At 42.2% G+C, this 6,077-nt stretch overlaps 1 non-coding gene across 1 annotated transcript; it reads right to left on the reverse strand.

The window, feature by feature from the left end:
* Nucleotides 1–5,216: 5,216 nt before the first annotated feature.
* Nucleotides 5,217–5,288, reverse strand: trnad-guc (transfer RNA aspartic acid (anticodon GUC)). Its single transcript has one exon. It is a non-coding gene; the product is annotated as a tRNA-Asp (tRNA).
* Between the last annotated feature and the right edge of the window lie 789 nt (nucleotides 5,289–6,077).

Raw genomic sequence — 6,077 nt, forward strand, 5'->3', positions numbered from 1 at the left:
CACTTTTTGTTGTGCTCATATTTAGACGTCCTATTWTGCAAATGCTGCCTTCCTGAAATTTGGTATGCTTGTTTGTCTTTGTGTCTATGGTGTATAATGATGTGATTGTGATGCTGTATTTCTGAGTGTTTTATGTGCTGCAGAACAGAAATCTGCTGTAAAACAGCAATCATGCTGAGTCAGGCTTGATTTTTAGTAATCTTTTCCTGTTAAATAAATAAATCAAATCAAATCAAAATAAAATTCAACACAGCTAAATACACTCTCTTTGCTTTTAAGTGGGATATTTTGTAACAAGCAGACATTAAACGTAGCGGTGCAGGTTTTGAAGGCTGGCTGCATCGTGCTCCGGACCGATGGGAGAGAAGAGCAGAGACTCCAGCACAGCTCAGACAGTTCAGAAACTATTTGGAATGAGGAAAAACTGTAAACAGATTGTCGTGTTTTTGACTGTCTGTTACTAACGGATCTATTCTGACACAAAGTGCAGACATGACTGGTTCTGAATGACGGCCTTTCAGCGGACAGCTGCTCTCCTCTCCTCCCAGTCCTGCCGGACCGTACTGCCTCACCCCTGCTTGTTTCCCCGTCACCCTGGGCTCTGGTGTGTGTGTTTGAAGTGTGCCCACTCAACTCGGGCGGGAGCGACAACCAGGAAACGAGGGAGTGGGATGGACAAACCCACTACACTTGTGTTCTGCTTAACTGTGGGGAGCAGAGTTAAGTATTTCATTCAGAAAGAAAGATAAACCCAAAATAAGCAACTCACGATTAAAAATAGGCCCAAAAAACTGCAACCACGGAATTTACAAGTGACTTTAGAAAAAAAGAAGTCCAAAGTCACTTATAATAAGTGGACCTGGCAACACTGGAAGGAGATCGCGCAATAAGTTTAGTGATAAAAGCAAAAAATAATTAATTCTGTGAAAGACGGACTCCAAACACAGACGTTGATATAAAGGCTTTTGATATTTATGTTGAAACTGTCTCGCTGTTGTCTTTCCGAAACTTGTGATTTCAAAATAAAATCCACGTGTATCGTGTGTGTACACATAACTTCATGCTACATGTTTCCATCTGCTTCTCAAACAGAAAGATACATTCTGACAGCATTTGTGTAGAAATATCCATATATTTATTAAAATAGCTGCAATTTCAACATTATTCCAACAAATTGTTCCGCCGAATAGTGTCTTATTTTGAAAATACGGATGTTGTGCTCGTTTCTTTTCCTGTTGGTGCGACGTAATCCTTAAAAATGGACTCAGACGCAGCTCCGGCATCTGTCAAAAATAGGATCTGTTCTAATTTCGACAGATCATCGTCTGCTCACCGCCGCCCTGCGCAGCCAGTGTAAACACTCATTGATTATAATGGGTGCGTATTTGCTGCGGAGGTCGGACCAGAGCGGAGCGGAGCCGTAACACATGTAGTGTAAAGTGGGGGTTAAAAGTCGCTGGTTGACGCCGTTTCATAACAATATAACAGTATGCGAGGGCTTATTAGAAATAAATCAAGACAATGAAACATCAATGAACAATAAAAAAGCTTAAAAAATGTTTGCAGTATTGGAGTTAGAAGAGGATTGTATTGAGTCCTTATTTTGTATCACTTCAACCAAGAGGAGCTTAAAATGGGGCTTTTTACAAGAAAATGTATTTTTACTGCAAGACATATTTCACTCAAAACAAAATATATACCCACCATAATAAAAAAGAATCTTAATGAAAAGGGTGCAGAGTGAAGAAAAACAATCTTATTTGCCTCTTATTTAAAAAACGAAAAACTTTTACCGTGCGACAAACAACTGTGAACAATCTCCAAATTAGAACAAAAATATCCTTTTTCCATTACATGGTATATTTTGCCAATAACTTTGATTTAATCTCCTTTATGAACATTTATAGTGCTTTAGATGTTTTTATCAAGACAGTTTCATAAGCTCTATACGTAACTTGCAAAATACAATAGTCAACCAAATCACAAAACTTAAATAATTTCAACTGATGAAATAATATGTTTATTGGATGACCATAATGTTTTCTGCAAACACTTCTTACAGCTGTTTTCTGTAAAACAAAAATAGCGTTTGAAATAGTTTTACAAGCTTTCCTCATATTGAATTATATACATTGCTTTATCATTTAAGAACTCTCTTACTTTATACAATATTGCATTATTTTTTTTATACTATTTTTACTTTTAAAGGGCAATATCATGTAAACTTAACTTTTGAGTTTTATATCATGTTATAATGTTATAATCTCATAAAAAACATGCCCAAAGCCTACACGTGAGCTTCCTCGTCCTGCTGAAGTGATCTGCTGTGCTTACAGAGCAGAATTAGACTGTTTAGCAAGATGGACTTGAGCGAGCAACCGTCCACATATTCTTTTCATCTCCAAAGTTAAGAAAAAAATGTTTTTGAGACTCCGATCTGGTAAAAAAAAAAAAACTACGCTTATTTCGCTGTGCGTGTGCACACACACACGTGTCCCCAGTACACACAGCCTGGTGAGGTTAGGGTTTGGATCAGGTGTGTAGCATACCTGGTCTTGTCCTTTGTGGCTCCTCCCCCAGTTTACCCGCCCGGACACTGGTGGGTCTTGGAGAGGAGTCGATGCCTCTTCGTGGATCTGGGCCGATGGGTCAGACTCACAGTCACAGGAGGGGGGGGTGTGGGGCAGCACTTTCAGACTCACAGTCACAGGAGGGGGGGGTGTGAGGCAGCTCTGTGAGTCAAGCCTACAGTCACTCGAGAGTGACTGTCAGCCAGTGGACTGATGGGTGGCCGGTGGTGACTGTTGCTGCTGAGTCTGACCTGTCTCCTCTTGGAGGCATCATGCGAGAGCTTTGGGCTCGACCTTCAACTGCCCACCTCCTTCCGACAGTCGCTCCCTTCGTGAACCCCAGCTTCAGTGCAGGCGTAGTAGCTTCAAGAACGCCTGAGATCTGCTGGGCACTGTCGTTTCTTCGGGCAGCGCTCTCTTTTCTAGGATGTGCACTTCTTAATGTGGTCGAGATGGGATTTTGGGACCAGTAATAGGTCTCAAGGGAACTGTTTTTAACAGTGAGGAGTTATCCTATCTCCCCACTGTCGCTAATAAACCAGTAAAAAGGAACTTTATATTATAATCTGACCTCCTTTTTATTATTACTTGCTTTAAAGTAACCACACATTTTTATACCATGTAATTATCATGTTACTTTAAAACAACAGGACTCTCCTGTAATCAGAGAAAAATGTTAAAGGGGACAACCAAAAATATCAATGTCCAGTCAGTTAATTTGTCTTTATGAAGCTTGCATGCAGTTTAATAGAATTTGCAGAGATAGCCACAACTGATTATACAAATTAGTAACATTGATTGGTAATTAATTGAATAATAATCAATGGTGAATAAAATAAAACACTCTAAAAAGCTGACCTGTCCTCCTGATTAATATGTGTGGCATATTCTATTAATTTTCATAGAAGGCAGGATAAAGCAGTCAGTTCTTTTACCCCCATGAGGTCCGGACGTTGTTCTGAAAAGATCTCTCTCAGTGATGGGCCATGGTCCAAATCTTGGTCTTCGGTCCTTTTGAGCTCAGTTGAGGAGAGTTGATCAGCTTTTTGGCCCAAATGAGAGAACTGAACTTCAGATCCGGTCGTTGTTCTGCTGCTTGTAGTCCTGCTGCTTCCTGAGCTGTTTCTCCTTCAAACGACGACACGAAGACCCTTTGCTGTCGTTCCTGCTCTCCTTTTATCCTCATTTTGGGCACTGTCTCCCCCCTCCTGTGTGTGAACTCCTGCCCTGTGTTTTTCCCGGGACTTGCCAGAATGTTGCAACTTTGCTTGACTTCTTCTTTCTGGGGCTGTTAGGTACTTTTTTTTCTAGGGTGTCACCGTCCACACCTCGTTATGTCAACATCTTAGAGAGCCATTTTGCTGTCCAAAGTTCAAACTTCTAAACTTCTATTTGTTAAATTAGAGAAGTGAGGCATTCTGACTATCAGAAAGAGGAAGTGTGTGCTCTCTGGCAGTTAGAAGAGGAAGTGTGAGCTCAGGAAGAAAGAGGAAGTGTGTGCTCTCTGGCAGTTAGAAAGAGGAACCAGCGCTCAGCCTTGTTCGTTTTAGGGAAACGCCTTAGCTCTTCACAAAACTGACACACACACACACATTTACTTTACAGAGATCACTTTAAACCTTTTAAATTTAAATTTCTATCTGCTCTAATCACCATCAAATCATTAAATCACAAATTTCAAATCATTAAGAATCACAGTACATTAATTAATAGAATCACAGTTAAAAATAATCATTATTCAGGTTACATACATTTTTTAAGCATTAAAAATTGATTACTTCACTTCATTGCAGACTCTCCTGCTGCCTTTAACTTTTTTGTCCCTTTATCCTCGGTTTTCTCTCGATGTCTCCTTTTCCTGTCCAGGTCACGCTTTCGCAGGGGTGGAAACTCCCTGGGTTTGATTCCAGATTTGTGAGCATCCTGGATCGCAGGCCCTCTTGACACCCTCTCCTTGGAATCAGACCTAGGAGTTTGGGCCGGAAAACCGGGGGGGATCAGTGGATGGATCTTCGCCGGTACATACGGCGGGTAGCGGGGACTGGGAGTATGGGGTCCTGACCGACTCTGGGGTTGTATCTTTGGGAATTTGGGGGGCCCCATCTTGTTAGGTCGGTACCTTTCATCGTAMCYATCTGCCTTGGGCTGAGGCCAGATCTTCACCGTTGATTCTGAAAATTACCTTTTATGGTGATTTCACTCTTGTTCCTAAAACCAGTCTGGTTGGTTTGGTTAGCTCCCCAGGGTAGGAAGAGGTTGCTAGCGCTGACATTCCAGCATGTCAAATTTCCATATTTTGTGTTGGCATGAAACACTCTGGCATGAGTGACTTCCCATGGCTGGTATCCTGCTTGATACAAAATTGACAAAATCAAAGCGACAGCAAGAAATAAAGCTAAAAGCCTTAAGCCAATCTCAAAACATGGCTTCTTCTTACAGCTGTATCCGCAGCTGTTTTTGGGGAGGGGATTTTCGTAGGGGTTGGTTCCTCCATCTTCGTCCTCTGGGTCTTCCTGGGTCTGTGACATGTAGTTGGTCTCCTCCATCTTCCTTTTGCTTAGTGTGGCTAACTGACAGGCTTTTTATCTTAGCGAAGGGGGGTGTTGGCTTCAATTAATCTTGTTCTGTCATTTAGGCTCCACCTGGCTCCCCGTCGGGGAATCGAACCCCAGTCTCCCGCGTGACAGGCGGGGATACTCACCACTATACTAACGAGGAGGTTATAGTTGGTTATATAAATGACAGGGAAATGAATGGAAGTCAATGCAAAGTCCCCATGAGGATAGAACAACAAACGTGTGCGCTGGAGGTGTGGAGCAGAGCGCAGAATTAGGAGAGATGGAGACTGTCGGCGGGCGACTGTTGATACTGCTGGATTCATTTTTTTATGGAACATGATGAAAACTTTTGGTTTCAGCGGGCGACGGGAAGATCCGCCCACCCACCCCCCAGATCAGACCATAGGGGAGAACTGAGCGAGTCCCCCCAGCGACCACACGCACCCTAACCGTGCGGTGTCCCTTGGGGCTCTGCACTCGGGATCCCTCTCGGGCCCTTGGGCTCTGGTCTTCCCTATGTCTGCCTCGTGTCTTGGGGATTGGGTCTCCGATCCTCCACAATCACTATTAAATATTCCATTGGAGAAATCTTGTATATACACGCATGTTCACAACCGCTCACAAACAGGTGTCCTGATCCGGGGGGTTCTGACAGGTCACTGAGTGTGTATATATGTCTGTGTGTATATACTGACAATATTTATGAATGTAGGCATGTATGTATGTATATCTTTATACGTATATGTATGTGTGTATTTATATATGCCCTCCATGTATTTATCCATTTATTTTTCAGGTGAGCGGACAGATGTTGGGTGTGTGGTCCTGTGTTTTGTTGGTGTATATTTAATAAACTTCTAATCGCTATTTCAATCTTTCTTTCTATTTACTTCTCTCTGTTTTTCTCTCTGTCTCTATTTTCTCTTCACTTTAAAAAAAGTCACTGATG

This window comes from Austrofundulus limnaeus, unplaced genomic scaffold (assembly GCF_001266775.1).
Source record: "Austrofundulus limnaeus strain Quisiro unplaced genomic scaffold, Austrofundulus_limnaeus-1.0 Scaffold1197, whole genome shotgun sequence".
Lineage (NCBI taxonomy): Eukaryota > Metazoa > Chordata > Actinopteri > Cyprinodontiformes > Rivulidae > Austrofundulus > Austrofundulus limnaeus.